The 16,419-nt window shown below is 42.6% G+C and overlaps 15 non-coding genes across 15 annotated transcripts; all 15 read left to right on the forward strand.

Annotated features, from left to right (window-relative positions):
• The first annotated feature begins 1,126 nt into the window (after positions 1-1,126).
• Positions 1,127-1,199, forward strand: trnar-ucg (transfer RNA arginine (anticodon UCG)). The gene has a single exon. It is a non-coding gene; the product is annotated as a tRNA-Arg (tRNA).
• A 492-nt stretch (positions 1,200-1,691) lies between these two features.
• trnag-ccc (transfer RNA glycine (anticodon CCC)) lies at positions 1,692-1,762 on the forward strand. The gene has a single exon. It is a non-coding gene; the product is annotated as a tRNA-Gly (tRNA).
• An 811-nt stretch (positions 1,763-2,573) lies between these two features.
• On the forward strand, positions 2,574-2,644 carry trnag-ccc (transfer RNA glycine (anticodon CCC)). Its single transcript has one exon. It is a non-coding gene; the product is annotated as a tRNA-Gly (tRNA).
• Positions 2,645-4,484: 1,840 nt separating this feature from the next.
• On the forward strand, positions 4,485-4,557 carry trnar-ucg (transfer RNA arginine (anticodon UCG)). Its single transcript has one exon. It is a non-coding gene; the product is annotated as a tRNA-Arg (tRNA).
• Positions 4,558-5,715: 1,158 nt separating this feature from the next.
• On the forward strand, positions 5,716-5,788 carry trnar-ucg (transfer RNA arginine (anticodon UCG)). The gene has a single exon. It is a non-coding gene; the product is annotated as a tRNA-Arg (tRNA).
• A 492-nt stretch (positions 5,789-6,280) lies between these two features.
• On the forward strand, positions 6,281-6,351 carry trnag-ccc (transfer RNA glycine (anticodon CCC)). Its single transcript has one exon. It is a non-coding gene; the product is annotated as a tRNA-Gly (tRNA).
• A 602-nt stretch (positions 6,352-6,953) lies between these two features.
• trnar-ucg (transfer RNA arginine (anticodon UCG)) lies at positions 6,954-7,026 on the forward strand. The gene has a single exon. It is a non-coding gene; the product is annotated as a tRNA-Arg (tRNA).
• A 492-nt stretch (positions 7,027-7,518) lies between these two features.
• On the forward strand, positions 7,519-7,589 carry trnag-ccc (transfer RNA glycine (anticodon CCC)). The gene has a single exon. It is a non-coding gene; the product is annotated as a tRNA-Gly (tRNA).
• A 1,154-nt stretch (positions 7,590-8,743) lies between these two features.
• trnag-ccc (transfer RNA glycine (anticodon CCC)) lies at positions 8,744-8,814 on the forward strand. Its single transcript has one exon. It is a non-coding gene; the product is annotated as a tRNA-Gly (tRNA).
• A 602-nt stretch (positions 8,815-9,416) lies between these two features.
• On the forward strand, positions 9,417-9,489 carry trnar-ucg (transfer RNA arginine (anticodon UCG)). The gene has a single exon. It is a non-coding gene; the product is annotated as a tRNA-Arg (tRNA).
• Positions 9,490-9,982: 493 nt separating this feature from the next.
• Positions 9,983-10,053, forward strand: trnag-ccc (transfer RNA glycine (anticodon CCC)). Its single transcript has one exon. It is a non-coding gene; the product is annotated as a tRNA-Gly (tRNA).
• Positions 10,054-10,655: 602 nt separating this feature from the next.
• Positions 10,656-10,728, forward strand: trnar-ucg (transfer RNA arginine (anticodon UCG)). Its single transcript has one exon. It is a non-coding gene; the product is annotated as a tRNA-Arg (tRNA).
• A 1,166-nt stretch (positions 10,729-11,894) lies between these two features.
• On the forward strand, positions 11,895-11,967 carry trnar-ucg (transfer RNA arginine (anticodon UCG)). The gene has a single exon. It is a non-coding gene; the product is annotated as a tRNA-Arg (tRNA).
• Positions 11,968-13,121: 1,154 nt separating this feature from the next.
• Positions 13,122-13,194, forward strand: trnaq-uug (transfer RNA glutamine (anticodon UUG)). Its single transcript has one exon. It is a non-coding gene; the product is annotated as a tRNA-Gln (tRNA).
• Positions 13,195-15,590: 2,396 nt separating this feature from the next.
• Positions 15,591-15,663, forward strand: trnar-ucg (transfer RNA arginine (anticodon UCG)). The gene has a single exon. It is a non-coding gene; the product is annotated as a tRNA-Arg (tRNA).
• The last annotated feature ends 756 nt before the right edge of the window (positions 15,664-16,419 follow it).

Below are 16,419 nucleotides of genomic sequence, written 5' to 3' on the forward strand. Positions count from 1 at the left end.
GAGGAATTGCCATCCTACCCTAAGCGCAAGACGTAGTTAGCTTCTATCATGCAACTGTCCTGGCCTTGATTTGCTGTGTTGTTCGTCAGCTTGCCTCTTGAGAAAAAAGCCTGTCGGATTGTTACCTGGGGTAAATGTAGCTGAATTTCTTTGTTCTTACAAGTAGCTAGAAGAGTCATATCATTAAGTTAAATTCAGTTAATGAAAACCTTGAGGTTTTCCAGGATGTGCCAGATGATGTCAAGCATGTTGCAGTGTATTTAGAAAATCTTTATCCAACCAATCCCCCAAGTCGCTAGTTGAGTACATGAACAAGAAATCCTGTAAATGGATGTAAAAGTGCATTTCATGTACTGTAGGTTTTCAAATCTGCAGACTGCGTTCTTAGGCCAACCTACAGTGGGGTCAAGTTGTAAATGATGTATGAATTAAACAGAGAACAGGGCCCAAGAAGCACCAGTGGTGTTGTGGTATCATCCAAGATTCCCATTCTTGCGAACCGGGTTCGATTCCCGGCTGGTGCAACGAACCTAACAATTTTCTTCCTTTTCAGGCCATGTGGAAGGTCCTTACAACATTGGTTGGTATATCGGGTCAGTTGAAAACTTAGAACGGGACTTACTGTCACATGGTAAACCTCCTAAGATTTGCGCTTCGGGACATCAGTAGGTTGTTTGGTCAATAAGAACTGGGAAACTGGCCTTGATTTTTGCAGGGCCCAGATTGTGGCACAGGTTTGTTGCGATCCTTGTCCTGACAGAGCCATATGTAGCAGGTTTCAGTTGCTTCTGGGTCTGGATATACAGTATGTAAGCAAAAGTCTTTGCTATATGCAGTGTAGATCTGAAGGAAACCATGCCAAGGGAGTGAAATACCCTATGATTTGGACAGGAATGAGCTTTCTTTGCTTCATGGTGTAAAAAAAGAGCCAGTCATCTGTTCTCCTGAAGTGTGGAAAAGGACTCTCTAGCTGAGAAATTTGTGTTGCTTCTTATTTTTGCACGACATGCTAGAGGAAGCAAATAAAAAACACTGTGGTTGTAGAGAATCAACTTGAATCAATTACCCAAGGCTTGTGTTTGTTTCCATTTAAACTCATTTAAACTAAATTCAAACCTAAACCATAGGCCCAGTGGCCTAATGGATAAGGCATCAGCCTTCGGAGCTGAGGATTGTGGGTTCGAGTCCCATCTGGGTCACTTTATAGCTAGGATTTAAGACTAGACCCTGAAGCTTCAGAGAAATTGCCATCCTACCCTAAGCGCAGGACGCAGTTAGCTGCTATCATGCAAGTGTCCTGGCCTTGATTTGCTGTGTTGTTCGTCAGCTTGCCTCTTGAGAAAAAAGCCTGTCGGATTGTTACCTGGGGTAAATGTAGCTGAATTTCTTTGTTCTTACAAGTAGCTAGAAGAGTTATATCATTAAGTTAAATTCAGTTAATGAAAACCTTGAGGTTTTCCAGGATGTGCCAGATGATGTCAAGCATGTTGCAGTGTATTTAGAAAATCTTTATCCAACCAATCCCCCAAGTTGCTAGTTGAGTACATGAACAAGAAATCCTGTAAATGGATGTAAAAGTGCATTTCATGTACTGTAGGTTTTCAAATCTGCAGACTGCGTTCTTAGGCCAACCTACAGTGGGGTCAAGTTGTAAATGATGTATGAATTAAACAGAGAACAGGGCCCAAGAACCACCAGTGGTGTAGTGGTATCATGCAAGATTCCCATTCTTGCGAACCGGGTTCGATTCCCGGCTGGTGCAACCCACCTAACAATTTTCTTCCTTTTCAGGCCATGTTGAAGGTCCTTACAACATTGGTTGGTATATCGGGTCAGTTGAAAACTTAGAACGGGACTTACTGTCACACGTTAAATCTCCGGAGGTTTGCGCTCCGGGACAGCAGTAGGTTGTTTGGTCAATAAGAACTGGGAAACTGGCCTTGATTTTTGCAGGGCCCAGGTTTGTTGCGATCCTTGTCCTGACAGAGCCATATGTAGCAGGTTTCAGTTGCTTCTGGGTCTGGATATACAGTATGTAAGCAAAAGTCTTTGCTATATGCAGTGTAGATCTGAAGGAAACCATGCCAAGGGAGTGAAATACCCTATGATTTGGACAGGAATGAGCTTTCTTTGCTTCATGGTGTAAAAAAAGCGCCAGTCATCTGTTCTCCTGAAGTGTGGCAAAGGACTCTCTAGCTGAGAAATTTGTGTTGCTTCTTATTTTTGCAGGACATGCTAGAGGAAGCAAATAAAAAACACTGTGAATTTCTTTGTTCTTACAAGTAGCTAGAAGAGTCATATCATTAAGTTAAATTCAGTTAATGAAAACCTTGAGGTTTTCCAGGATGTGCCAGATGATGTCAAGCATGTTGCAGTGTATTTAGAAAATCTTTATCCAACCAATCCCCCAAGTTGCTAGTTGAGTACATGAACAAGAAATCCTGTAAATGGATGTAAAAGTGCATTTCATGTACTGTAGGTTTTCAAATCTGCAGACTGCGTTCTTAGGCCAACCTACAGTGGGGTCAAGTTGTAAATGATGTATGAATTAAACAGAGAACAGGGCCCAAGAAGCACCAGTGGTGTAGTGGTATCATGCAAGATTCCCATTCTTGCGAACCGGGTTCGATTCCCGGCTGGTGCGACGAACCTAACAATTTTCTTCCTTTTCAGGCCATGTTGAAGGTCCTTACAACATTGGTTGGTATATCGGGTCAGTTGAAAACTTAGAACGGGACTTACTGTCACACGTTAAACCTCCTGAGATTTGCGCTCCGGGACAGCAGTTGGTTGTTTGGTCAATAAGAACTGGGAAACTGGCCTTGATTTTTGCAGGGCCCAGATTGTGGCACAGGTTTGTTGCGATCCTTGTCCTGACAGAGCCATATGTAGCAGGTTTCAGTTGCTTCTGGGTCTGGATATACAGTATGTAAGCAAAAGTCTTTGCTATATGCAGTGTAGATCTGAAGGAAACCATGCCAAGGGAGTGAAATACCCTATGATTTGGACAGGAATGAGCTTTCTTTGTTTCATGGTGTAAAAAAAGCGCCAGTCATCTGTTCTCCTGAAGTGTGGCAAAGGACTCTCTAGCTGAGAAATTTGTGTTGCTTCTTATTTTTGCAGGACATGCTAGAGGAAGCAAATAAAAAACACTGTGGTTGTAGAGAATCAACTTGAATCAATTACCCAAGGCTTGTGTTTGTTTTCATTTAAACTTATTTAAACTAAATTCAAAACTAAAGCATAGGCCCAGTGGCCTAATGGATAAGGTGTCAGCCTTTGGGGATGAGGATTGTGGGTTCGAGTCCCATCTGGGTCACTTTATAGCTAGGATTTAAGACTGGACCCTGAAGCTTCAGAGGAATTGCCATCCTACCCTAAGCGCAAGACGTAGTTAGCTGCTATCATGCAAATGTCCTGGCCTTGATTTGCTGTGTTGTTCGTCAGCTCGCCTCTTGAGAAAAAAGCCTGTCGGATTGTTACCTGGGGTAAATGTAGCTGAACTTCTTTGTTCTTACAAGTAGCTAGCAGAGTCATATCATTAAGTTGAATTCAGTTAATGAAAACCTTGAGGTTTTCCAGGATGTGCCAGATGATGTCAAGCAGGTTGCAGTGTATTTAGAAAATCTTCATCCAACCATTTCCCCAAGTTGCTAGCTGAGTACATGAACAAGAAATCCTGTAAATGGATGTAAAAGTGCATTTCATGTACTGTAGGTTTTCAAATCTGCAGACTGCGTTCTTAGGCCAACCTACAGTGGGGTCAAGTTGTAAATGATGTATGAATTAAACAGAGAACAGGGCCCAAGAAGCACCAGTGGTGTAGTAGTATCATGCAACATTCCCATTCTTGCGAACGGGTTTTGATTCTCGGCTGGTGCAACCACCCTAACAATTTTCTTCCTTTTCAGGCCATGTTGAAGATCCTTACAACATTGGTTGGTATATCGGGTCAGTTGAAAACTTAGAACGGGACTTACTGTCACACGGTAAACCTCCTAAGATTTGCGCTTCGGGACAGCAGTAGGTTGTTTGGTCAATAAGAACTGGGAAACTGGCCTTGATTTTTGCAGGGCCCAGATTGTGGCACAGGTTTGTTGCGATCCTTGTCCTGACAGAGCCATATGTAGCAGGTTTCAGTTGCTTCTGGGTCTGGATATACAGTATGTAAGCAAAAGTCTTTGCTATATGCAGTGTAGATCTGAAGGAAACCATGCCAAGGGAGTGAAATACCCTATGATTTGGACAGGAATGAGCTTTCTTTGCTTCATGGTGTAAAAAAAGAGCCAGTCATCTGTTCTCCTGAAGTGTGGAAAAGGACTCTTTAGCTGAGAAATTTGTGTTGCTTCTTATTTTTGCAGGACATGCTAGAGGAAGCAAATAAAAAACACTGTGGTTGTAGAGAATCAACTTGAATCAATTACCCAAGGCTTGTGTTTGTTTTCATTTAAACTCATTTAAACTAAATTCAAAACTAAAGCATAGGCCCAGTGGCCTAATGGATAAGGCATCAGCCTTCGGAGCTGAGGATTGTGGGTTCGAGTCCCATCTGGGTCACTTTATAGCTAGGATTTAAGACTGAAGCTTAAGAGGAATTGCCATCCTACCCTAAGCGCAAGACGTAGTTAGCTGCTATCATGCAAGTGTCCTGGCCTTGATTTGCTGTGTTGTTCGTCAGCTTGCCTCTTGAGAAAAAAGCCTGTCGGATTGTTACCTGGGGTAAATGTAGCTGAATTTCTTTGTTCTTACAAGTAGCTAGAAGAGTTATATCATTAAGTTAAATTCAGTTAATGAAAACCTTGAGGTTTTCCAGGATGTGCCAGATGATGTCAAGCATGTTGCAGTGTATTTAGAAAATCTTTATCCAACCAATCCCCCAAGTTGCTAGTTGAGTACATGAACAAGAAATCCTGTAAATGGATGTAAAAGTGCATTTCATGTACTGTAGGTTTTCAAATCTGCAGACTGCGTTCTTAGGCCAACCTACAGTGGGGTCAAGTTGTAAATGATGTATGAATTAAACAGAGAACAGGGCCCAAGAAGCACCAGTGGTGTTGTGGTATCATCCAAGATTCCCATTCTTGCGAACCGGGTTCGATTCCCGGCTGGTGCAACGAACCTAACAATTTTCTTCCTTTTCAGGCCATGTGGAAGGTCCTTACAACATTGGTTGGTATATCGGGTCAGTTGAAAACTTAGAACGGGACTTACTGTCTCACGTTAAACCTCCTGAGATTTGCGCTCCGGGACAGCAGTAGGTTGTTTGGTCAATAAGAACTGGGAAACTGGCCTTGATTTTTGCAGGGCCCAGATTGTGGCACAGGTTTGTTGCGATCCTTGTCCTGACAGAGCCATATGTAGCAGGTTTCAGTTGCTTCTGGGTCTGGATATACAGTATGTAAGCAAAAGTCTTTGCTATATGCAGTGTAGATCTGAAGGAAACCATGCCAAGTGAGTGAAATACCCTATGATTTGGACAGGAATGAGCTTTCTTTGCTTCATGGTGTAAAAAAAGCGCCAGTCATCTATTCTCCTGAAGTGTGGCAAAGGACTCTCTAGCTGAGAAATTTGTGTTGCTTCTTATTTTTGCAGGACATGCTAGAGGAAGCAAATAAAAAACACTGTGGTTGTAGAGAATCAACTTGAATCAATTACCCAAGGCTTGTGTTTGTTTTCATTTAAATTCATTTAAACTAAATTCAAAACTAAAGCATAGGCCCAGTGGCCTAATGGATAAGGCATCAGCCTTCGGAGCTGAGGATTGTGGGTTCGAGTCCCATCTGGGTCACTTTATAGCTAGGATTTAAGTCTGGACCCTGAAGCTTCAGAGGAATTGCCATCCTACTCTAAGCGCAAGACGTAGTTAGCTGCTATCATGCAAATGTCCTGGCCTTGATTTGCTGTGTTGTTCGTCAGCTTGCCTCTTGAGAAAAAAGCCTGCCGCATTGTTACCTGGGGTAAATGTAGCTGAATTTCTTTGTTCTTACAAGTAGCTAGAAGAGTCATATCATTAAGTTGAATTCAGTTAATGAAAACCTTGAGGTTTTCCAGGATGTGCCAGATGATGTCAAGCATGTTGCAGTGTATTTAGAAAATCTTTATCCAACCAATCCCCCAAGTTGCTAGTTGAGTACATGAACAAGAAATCCTGTAAATGGATGTAAAAGTGCATTTCATGTACTGTAGGTTTTCAAATCTGCAGACTGCGTTCTTAGGCCAACCTACAGTGGGGTCAAGTTGTAAATGATGTATGAATTAAACAGAGAACAGGGCCCAAGAAGCACCAGTGGTGTAGTGGTATCATGCAAGATTCCCATTCTTGCGAACCGGGTTTGATTCCCGGCTGGTGCAACGAACCAAACAATTTTCTTCCTTTTCAGGCCATGTTGAAGGTCCTTACAACATTGGTTGATATATCGGGTCAGTTGAAAACTTAGAACGGGACTTACTGTCACACGTTAAACCTCCTGAGATTTGCGCTCCGGGACAGCAGTAGGTTGTTTGGTCAATAAGAACTGGGAAACTGGCCTTGATTTTTGCAGGGCCCAGATTGTGGCACAGGTTTGTTGCGATCCTTGTCCTGACAGAGCCATATGTAGCAGGTTTCAGTTGCTTCTGGGTCTGGATATACAGTATGTAAGCAAAAGTCTTTGCTATATGCAGTGTAGATCTGAAGGAAACCATGCCAAGTGAGTGAAATACCCTATGATTTGGACAGGAATGAGCTTTCTTTACTTCATGGTGTAAAAAAAGCGCCAGTCATCTATTCTCCTGAAGTGTGGCAAAGGACTCTCTAGCTGAGAAATTTGTGTTGCTTCTTATTTTTGCAGGACATGCTAGAGGAAGCAAATAAAAAACACTGTGGTTGTAGAGAATCAACTTGAATCAATTACCCAAGGCTTGTGTTTGTTTTCATTTAAATTCATTTAAACTAAATTCAAAACTAAAGCATAGGCCCAGTGGCCTAATGGATAAGGCATCAGCCTTCGGAGCTGAGGATTGTGGGTTCGAGTCCCATCTGGGTCACTTTATAGCTAGGATTTAAGTCTGGACCCTGAAGCTTCAGAGGAATTGCCATCCTACTCTAAGCGCAAGACGTAGTTAGCTGCTATCATGCAAATGTCCTGGCCTTGATTTGCTGTGTTGTTCGTCAGCTTGCCTCTTGAGAAAAAAGCCTGCCGCATTGTTACCTGGGGTAAATGTAGCTGAATTTCTTTGTTCTTACAAGTAGCTAGAAGAGTCATATCATTAAGTTGAATTCAGTTAATGAAAACCTTGAGGTTTTTCAGGATGTGCCAGATGATGTCAAGCATGTTGCAGTGTATTTAGAAAATCTTTATCCAACCAATCCCCCAAGTTGCTAGTTGAGTACATGAACAAGAAATCCTGTAAATGGATGTAAAAGTGCATTTCATGTACTGTAGGTTTTCAAATCTGCAGACTGCGTTCTTAGGCCAACCTACAGTGGGGTCAAGTTGTAAATGATGTATGAATTAAACAGAGAACAGGGCCCAAGAAGCACCAGTGGTGTAGTGGTATCATGCAAGATTCCCATTCTTGCGAACCGGGTTTGATTCCCGGCTGGTGCAACGAACCAAACAATTTTCTTCCTTTTCAGGCCATGTTGAAGGTCCTTACAACATTGGTTGATATATCGGGTCAGTTGAAAACTTAGAACGGGACTTACTGTCACACGTTAAACCTCCTGAGATTTGCGCTCCGGGACATCAGTAGGTTGTTTGGTCAATAAGAACTGGGAAACTGGCCTTGATTTTTGCAGGGCCCAGATTGTGGCACAGGTTTGTTGCGATCCTTGTCCTGACAGAGCCATATGTAGCAGGTTTCAGTTGCTTCTGGGTCTGGATATACAGTATGTAAGCAAAAGTCTTTGCTATATGCAGTGTAGATGTGAAGGAAACCATGCCAAGGGAGTGAAATACCCTATGATTTGGACAGGAATGAGCTTTCTTTGCTTCATGGTGTAAAAAAAGCGCCAGTCATCTGTTCTCCTGAAGTGTGGCAAAGGACTCTCTAGCTGAGAAATTTGTGTTGCTTCTTATTTTTGCAGGACATGCTAGAGGAAGCAAATAAAAAACACTGTGGTTGTAGAGAATCAACTTGAATCAATTACCCAAGGCTTGTGTTTGTTTTCATTTAAACTCATTTAAACTAAATTCAAAACTAAAGCATAGTTGGATAAGGCATCAGCCTTCGGAGCTGAGGATTGTGGGTTCGAGTCCCATCTGGGTCACTTTATAGCTAGGATTTAAGACTGGACCCTGAAGCTTCAGAGGAATTGCCATCCTACACTAAGCGCAAGACGTAGTTAGCTGCTATCATGCAAATGTCCTGGCCTTGATTTGCTGTGTTGTTCGTCAGCTTGCCTCTTGAGAAAAAAGCCTGTCGGATTGTTACCTGGGGTAAATGTAGCTGAATTTCTTTGTTCTTACAAGTAGCTAGAAGAGTTATATCATTAAGTTAAATTCAGTTAATGAAAACCTTGAGGTTTTCCAGGATGTGCCAGATGATGTCAAGCATGTTGCAGTGTATTTAGAAAATCTTTATCCAACCAATCCCCCAAGTTGCTAGTTGAGTACATGAACAAGAAATCCTGTAAATGGATGTAAAAGTGCATTTCATGTACTGTAGGTTTTCAAATCTGCAGACTGCGTTCTTAGGCCAACCTACAGTGGGGTCAAGTTGTAAATGATGTACGAATTAAACAGAGAACAGGGCCCAAAAAGCACCAGTGGTGTAGTGGTATCATCCAAGATTCCCATTCTTGCGAACCGGGTTCGATTCCCGGCTGGTGCAACGAACCTAACAATTTTCTTCCTTTTCAGGCCATGTGGAAGGTCCTTACAACATTGGTTGGTATATCGGGTCAGTTGAAAACTTAGAACGGGACTTACTGTCTCACGTTAAACCTCCTGAGATTTGCGCTCCGGGACAGCAGTAGGTTGTTTGGTCAATAAGAACTGGGAAACTGGCCTTGATTTTTGCAGGGCCCAGATTGTGGCACAGGTTTGTTGCGATCCTTGTCCTGACAGAGCCATATGTAGCAGGTTTCAGTTGCTTCTGGGTCTGGATATACAGTATGTAAGCAAAAGTCTTTGCTATATGCAGTGTAGATCTGAAGGAAACCATGCCAAGGGAGTGAAATACCCTATGATTTGGACAGGAATGAGCTTTCTTTGCTTCATGGTGTAAAAAAAGCGCCAGTCATCTGTTCTCCTGAAGTGTGGCAAAGGACTCTCTAGCTGAGAAATTTGTGTTGCTTCTTATTTTTGCAGGACATGCTAGAGGAAGCAAATAAAAAACACTGTGGTTGTAGAGAATCAACTTGAATCAATTACCCAAGGCTTGTGTTTGTTTTCATTTAAACTCATTTAAACTAAATTCAAACCTAAACCATAGGCCCAGTGGCCTAATGGATAAGGCATCAGCCTTCGGAGCTGAGCATTGTGGGTTCGAGTCCCATCTGGGTCACTTTATAGCTAGGATTTAAGACTAGACCCTGAAGCTTCAGAGGAATTGCCATCCTACCCTAAGCGCAGGACGCAGTTAGCTGCTATCATGCAAGTGTCCTGGCCTTGATTTGCTGTGTTGTTCGTCAGCTTGCCTCTTGAGAAAAAAGCCTGTCGGATTGTTACCTGGGGTAAATGTAGCTGAACTTCTTTGTTCTTACAAGTAGCTAGAAGAGTCATATCATTAAGTTAAATTCAGTTAATGAAAACCTTGAGGTTTCCCCAAGATGTGCCAGATGATGTCAAGCAGGTTGCAGTGTATTTAGAAAATCTTTATCCAACCAATCCCCCAAGTTGCTAGTTGAGTACATGAACAAGAAATCCTGTAAATGGATGTAAAAGTGCATTTCATGTACTGTAGGTTTTCAAATCTGCAGACTGCGTTCTTAGGCCAACCTACAGTGGGGTCAAGTTGTAAATGATGTATGAATTAAACAGAGAACAGGGCCCAAGAAGCACCAGTGGTGTAGTGGTATCATCCAAGATTCCCGTTCTTGCGAACCGGGTTCGATTCCCGGCTGGTGCAACGAACCTAACAATTTTCTTCCTTTTCAGGCCATGTGGAAGGTCCTTACAACATTGGTTGGTATATCGGGTCAGTTGAAAACTTAGAACGGGACTTACTGTCTCACGTTAAACCTCCTGAGATTTGCGCTCCGGGACAGCAGTAGGTTGTTTGGTCAATAAGAACTGGGAAACTGGCCTTGATTTTTGCAGGGCCCAGATTGTGGCACAGGTTTGTTGCGATCCTTGTCCTGACAGAGCCATATGTAGCAGGTTTCAGTTGCTTCTGGGTCTGGATATACAGTATGTAAGCAAAAGTCTTTGCTATATGCAGTGTAGATCTGAAGGAAACCATGCCAAGGGAGTGAAATACCCTATGATTTGGACAGGAATGAGCTTTCTTTGCTTCATGGTGTAAAAAAAGCGCCAGTCATCTGTTCTCCTGAAGTGTGGCTAAGGACTCTCTAGCTGAGAAATTTGTGTTGCTTCTTATTTTTGCAGGACATGCTAGAGGAAGCAAATAAAAAACACTGTGGTTGTAGAGAATCAACTTGAATCAATTACCCAAGGCTTGTGTTTGTTTTCATTTAAACTCATTTAAACTAAATTCAAACCTAAACCATAGGCCCGGTGGCCTAATGGATAAGGCATCAGCCTTCGGAGCTGAGGATTGTGGGTTCGAGTCCCATCTGGGTCACTTTATAGCTAGGATTTAAGACTAGACCCTGAAGCTTCAGAGGAATTGCCATCCTACCCTAAGCGCAGGACGCAGTTAGCTGCTATCATGCAAGTGTCCTGGCCTTGATTTGCTGTGTTGTTCGTCAGCTTGCCTCTTGAGAAAAAAGCCTGCCGCATTGTTACCTGGGGTCAATGTAGCTGAACTTCTTTGTTCTTACAAGTAGCTAGAAGAGTCATATCATTAAGTTAAATTCAGTTAATGAAAACCTTGAGGTTTCCCCAAGATGTGCCAGATGATGTCAAGCAGGTTGCAGTGTATTTAGAAAATCTTTATCCAACCAATCCCCCAAGAAACTGGTTGAGTACATGAACAAGAAATCCTGTAAATGGATGTAAAAGTGCATTTCATGTACTGTAGGTTTTCAAATCTGCAGACTGCGTTCTTAGGCCAACCTATAGTGGGGTCAAGTTGTAAATGATGTATGAATTAAACAGAGAACAGGGCCCAAGAAGCAGCAGTGGTGTAGTGGTATCATGCAACATTCCCATTCTTGCGAACGGGTTTCGATTCTCGGCTGGTGCAACCACCCTAACAATTTTCTTCCTTTTCAGGCCATGTTGAAGGTCCTTACAACATTGGTTGGTATATCGGGTCAGTTGAAAACTTAGAACGGGACTTACTGTCTCACGTTAAACCTCCTGAGATTTGCGCTCCGGGACAGCAGTAGGTTGTTTGGTCAATAAGAACTGGGAAACTGGCCTTGATTTTTGCAGGGCCCAGATTGTGGCACAGGTTTGTTGCGATCCTTGTCCTGACAGAGCCATATGTAGCAGGTTTCAGTTGCTTCTGGGTCTGGATATACAGTATGTAAGCAAAAGTCTTTGCTATATGCAGTGTAGATCTGAAGGAAACCATGCCAAGGGAGTGAAATACCCTATGATTTGGACAGGAATGAGCTTTCTTTGCTTCATGGTGTAAAAAAAGCGCCAGTCATCTGTTCTCCTGAAGTGTGGAAAAGGACTCTCTAGCTGAGAAATTTGTGTTGCTTCTTATTTTTGCACGACATGCTAGAGGAAGCAAATAAAAAACACTGTGGTTGTAGAGAATCAACTTGAATCAATTACCCAAGGCTTGTGTTTGTTTTCATTTAAACTCATTTAAACTAAATTCAAACCTAAACCATAGGCCCAGTGGCCTAATGGATAAGGCATCAGCCTTCGGAGCTGAGGATTGTGGGTTCGAGTCCCATCTGGGTCACTTTATAGCTAGGATTTAAGACTAGACCCTGAAGCTTCAGAGGAATTGCCATCCTACCCTAAGCGCAGGACGCAGTTAGCTGCTATCATGCAAGTGTCCTGGCCTTGATTTGCTGTGTTGTTCGTCAGCTTGCCTCTTGAGAAAAAAGCCTGTCGGATTGTTACCTGGGGTAAATGTAGCTGAACTTCTTTGTTCTTACAAGTAGCTAGAAGAGTCATATCATTAAGTTAAATTCAGTTAATGAAAACCTTGAGGTTTCCCCAAGATGTGCCAGATGATGTCAAGCAGGTTGCAGTGTATTTAGAAAATCTTTATCCAACCAATCCCCCAAGTTGCTAGTTGAGTACATGAACAAGAAATCCTGTAAATGGATGTAAAAGTGCATTTCATGTACTGTAGGTTTTCAAATCTGCAGACTGCGTTCTTAGGCCAACCTACAGTGGGGTCAAGTTGTAAATGATGTATGAATTAAACAGAGAACAGGGCCCAAGAAGCAGCAGTGGTGTAGTGGTATCATGCAACATTCCCATTCTTGCGAACGGGTTTCGATTCTCGGCTGGTGCAACCACCCTAACAATTTTCTTCCTTTTCAGGCCATGTTGAAGGTCCTTACAACATTGGTTGGTATATCGGGTCAGTTGAAAACTTAGAACGGGACTTACTGTCACACGTTAAACCTCCTGAGATTTGCACTCTGGGACAGCAGTAGGTTGTTTGGTCAATAAGAACTGGGAAACTGGCCTTGATTTTTGCAGGGCCCAGGTTTGTTGCGATCCTTGTCCTGACAGAGCCATATGTAGCAGGTTTCAGTTGCTTCTGGGTCTGGATATACAGTATGTAAGCAAAAGTCTTTGCTATATGCAGTGTAGATCTGAAGGAAACCATGCCAAGGGAGTGAAATACCCTATGATTTGGACAGGAATGAGCTTTCTTTGCTTCATGGTGTAAAAAAAGCGCCAGTCATCTGTTCTCCTGAAGTGTGGCAAAGGACTCTCTAGCTGAGAAATTTGTGTTGCTTCTTATTTTTGCAGGACATGCTAGAGGAAGCAAATAAAAAACACTGTGGTTGTAGAGAATCAACTTGAATCAATTACCTAAGGCTTGTGTTTGTTTTTATTTAAACTCATTTAAACTAAATTCAAACCTAAACCATAGGCCCAGTGGCCTAATGGATAAGGCATCAGCCTTTGGAGCTGAGGATTGTGGGTTCGAGTCCCATCTGGGTCACTTTATAGCTAGGATTTAAGACTAGACCCTGAAGCTTCAGAGGAATTGCCATCCTACCCTAAGCGCAGGACGCAGTTAGCTGCTATAATGCAAGTGTCCTGGCCTTGATTTGCTGTGTTGTTCGTCAGCTTGCCTCTTGAGAAAAAAGCATGTCGGATTGTTACCTGGGGTAAATGTAGCTGAATTTCTTTGTTCTTCCAAGTAGCTAGAAGAGTCATATCATTAAGTTGAATTCAGTTAATGAAAACCTTGAGGTTTTCCAAGATGTGCCAGATGATGTCAAGCAGGTTGCAGTGTATTTAGAAAATCTTTATCCAACCAATCCCCCAAGTTGCTAGTTGAGTACATGAACAAGAAATCCTGTAAATGGATGTAAAAGTGCATTTCATGTACTGTAGGTTTTCAAATCTGCAGACTGCGTTCTTAGGCCAACCTACAGTGGGGTCAAGTTGTAAATGATGTATGAATTAAACAGAGAACAGGGCCCAAGAAGCACCAGTGGTGTAGTGTTATCATGCAACATTCCCATTCTTGCGAACCGGGTTCGATTCCCGGCTGGTGCAACCCACCTAACAATTTTCTTCCTTTTCAGGCCATGTTGAAGGTCCTTACAACATTGGTTGGTATATCGGGTCAGTTGAAAACTTAGAACGGGACTTAGTGTCACACGGTAAACCTCCTGAGATTTGCGCTCCGGGACAGCAGTAGCTTGTTTGGTCAATAAGAACTGGGAAACTGGCCTTGATTTTTGCAGGGCCCAGATTGTGGCACAGGTTTGTTGCGATCCTTGTCCTGACAGAGCCATATGTAGCAGGTTTCAGTTGCTTCTGGGTCTGGATATACAGTATGTAAGCAAAAGTCTTTGCTATATGCAGTGTAGATCTGAAGGAAACCATGCCAAGGGAGTGAAATACCCTATGATTTGGACAGGAATGAGCTTTCTTTGCTTCATGGTGTAAAAAAAGCGCCAGTCATCTGTTCTCCTGAAGTGTGGCAAAGGACTCTCTAGCTGAGAAATTTGTGTTGCTTCTTATTTTTGCAGGACATGCTAGAGGAAGCAAATAAAAAACACTGTGGTTGTAGAGAATCAACTTGAATCAATTACCCAAGGCTTGTGTTTGTTTTCATTTAAACTCATTTAAACTAAATTCAAAACTAAAGCATAGGCCCAGTGGCCTAATGGATAAGGCGTCAGCCTTCGGAGCTGAGGATTGTGGGTTCGAGTCCCACAGACTCTAGCTAGGATTTAAGACTGGACCCTGAAGCTTCAGAGGAATTGCCATCCTACCCTAAGCGCAAGATGTAGTTAGCTGCTATCATGCAACTGTCCTGGCCTTGATTTGCTGTGTTGTTCGTCAGCTTGCCTCTTGAGAAAAAAGCCTGTCGGATTGTTACCTGGGGTAAATGTAGCTGAATTTCTTTGTTCTTACAAGTAGCTAGAAGAGTCATATCATTAAGTTAAATTCAGTTAATGAAAACCTTGAGGTTTTCCAGGATGTGCCAGATGATGTCAAGCAGGTTGCAGTGTATTTAGAAAATCTTTATCCAACCAATCCCCCAAGTTGCTAGCTGAGTACATGAACAAGAAATCCTGTAAATGGATGTAAAAGTGCATTTCATGTACTGTAGGTTTTCAAATCTGCAGACTGCGTTCTTAGGCCAACCTACAGTGGGGTCAAGTTGTAAATGATGTATGAATTAAACAGAGAACAGGGCCCAAGAAGCACCAGTGGTGTAGTGTTATCATGCAACATTCCCATTCTTGTGAACCGGGTTCGATTCCCGGCTGGTGCAACCCACCTAACAATTTTCTTCCTTTTCAGGCCATGTTGAAGGTCCTTACAACATTGGTTGGTATATCGGGTCAGTTGAAAACTTAGAACGGGACTTACTGTCACACGGTAAACCTCCTGAGATTTGCGCTCCGGGACAGCAGTAGGTTGTTTGGTCAATAAGAACTGGGAAACTGGCCTTGATTTTTGCAGGGCCCAGATTGTGGCACAGGTTTGTTGCGATCCTTGTCCTGACAGAGCCATATGTAGCAGGTTTCAGTTGCTTCTGGGTCTGGATATACAGTATGTAAGCAAAAGTCTTTGCTATATGCAGTGTAGATCTGAAGGAAACCATGCCAAGGGAGTGAAATACCCTATGATTTGGACAGGAATGAGCTTTCTTTGCTTCATGGTGTAAAAAAAGAGCCAGTCATCTGTTCTCCTGAAGTGTGGCAAAGGACTCTCTAGCTAAGAAATTTGTGTTGCTTCTTATTTTTGCAGGACATGCTAGAGGAAGCAAATAAAAAACACTGTGGTTGTAGAGAATCAACTTGAATCAATTACCCAAGGCTTGTGTTTGTTTTCATTTAAATTCATTTAAACTAAATTCAAAACTAAAGCATAGGCCCAGTGGCCTAATGGATAAGGCATCAGCCTTCGGAGCTGAGGATTGTGGGTTCAAGTCCCATCTGGGTCACTTTATAGCTAGGATTTAAGACTGGACCCTGAAGCTTCAGAGGAATTGCCATCCTACCCTAAGCGCAAGACGTTGTTAGCTGCTATCATGCAAATGTCCTGGCCTTGATTTGCTGTGTTGTTCGTCAGCTTGCCTTTTGAGAAAAAAGCCTGCCGGATTGTTACCTGGGGTAAATGTAGCTGAACTTCTTTGTTCTTACAAGTAGCTAGAAGAGTCATATCATTAAGTTAAATTCAGTTAATGAAAACCTTGAGGTTTTCCAAGATGTGCCAGATGATGTCAAGCAGGTTGCAGTGTATTTAGAAAATCTTTATCCAACCAATCCCCCAAGTTGCTAGTTGAGTACATGAACAAGAAATCCTGTAAATGGATGTAAAAGTGCATTTTATGTACTGTAGGTTTTCAAATCTGCAGACTGCGTTCTTAGGCCAACCTACAGTGGGGTCAAGTTGTAAATGATGTATGAATTAAACAGAGAACAGGGCCCAAGAAGCACCAGTGGTGTAGTGGTATCATGCAACATTCCCATTCTTGCGAACGGGTTTCGATTCTCGGCTGGTGCAACCACCCTAACAATTTTCTTCCTTTTCAGGCCATGTTGAAGGTCCTTACAACATTGGTTGGTATATCGGGTCAGTTGAAAACTTAGAACGGGACTTACTGTCACACGTTAAACCTCCTGAGATTTGCGCTCCGGGACAGCAGTAGGTTGTTTGGTCAATAAGAACTGGGAAACTGGCCTTGATTTTTGCAGGG

The sequence above is a fragment of the Clarias gariepinus genome, chromosome 9 (assembly GCF_024256425.1).
Source record: "Clarias gariepinus isolate MV-2021 ecotype Netherlands chromosome 9, CGAR_prim_01v2, whole genome shotgun sequence".
Taxonomy (NCBI): Eukaryota; Metazoa; Chordata; class Actinopteri; order Siluriformes; family Clariidae; genus Clarias; species Clarias gariepinus.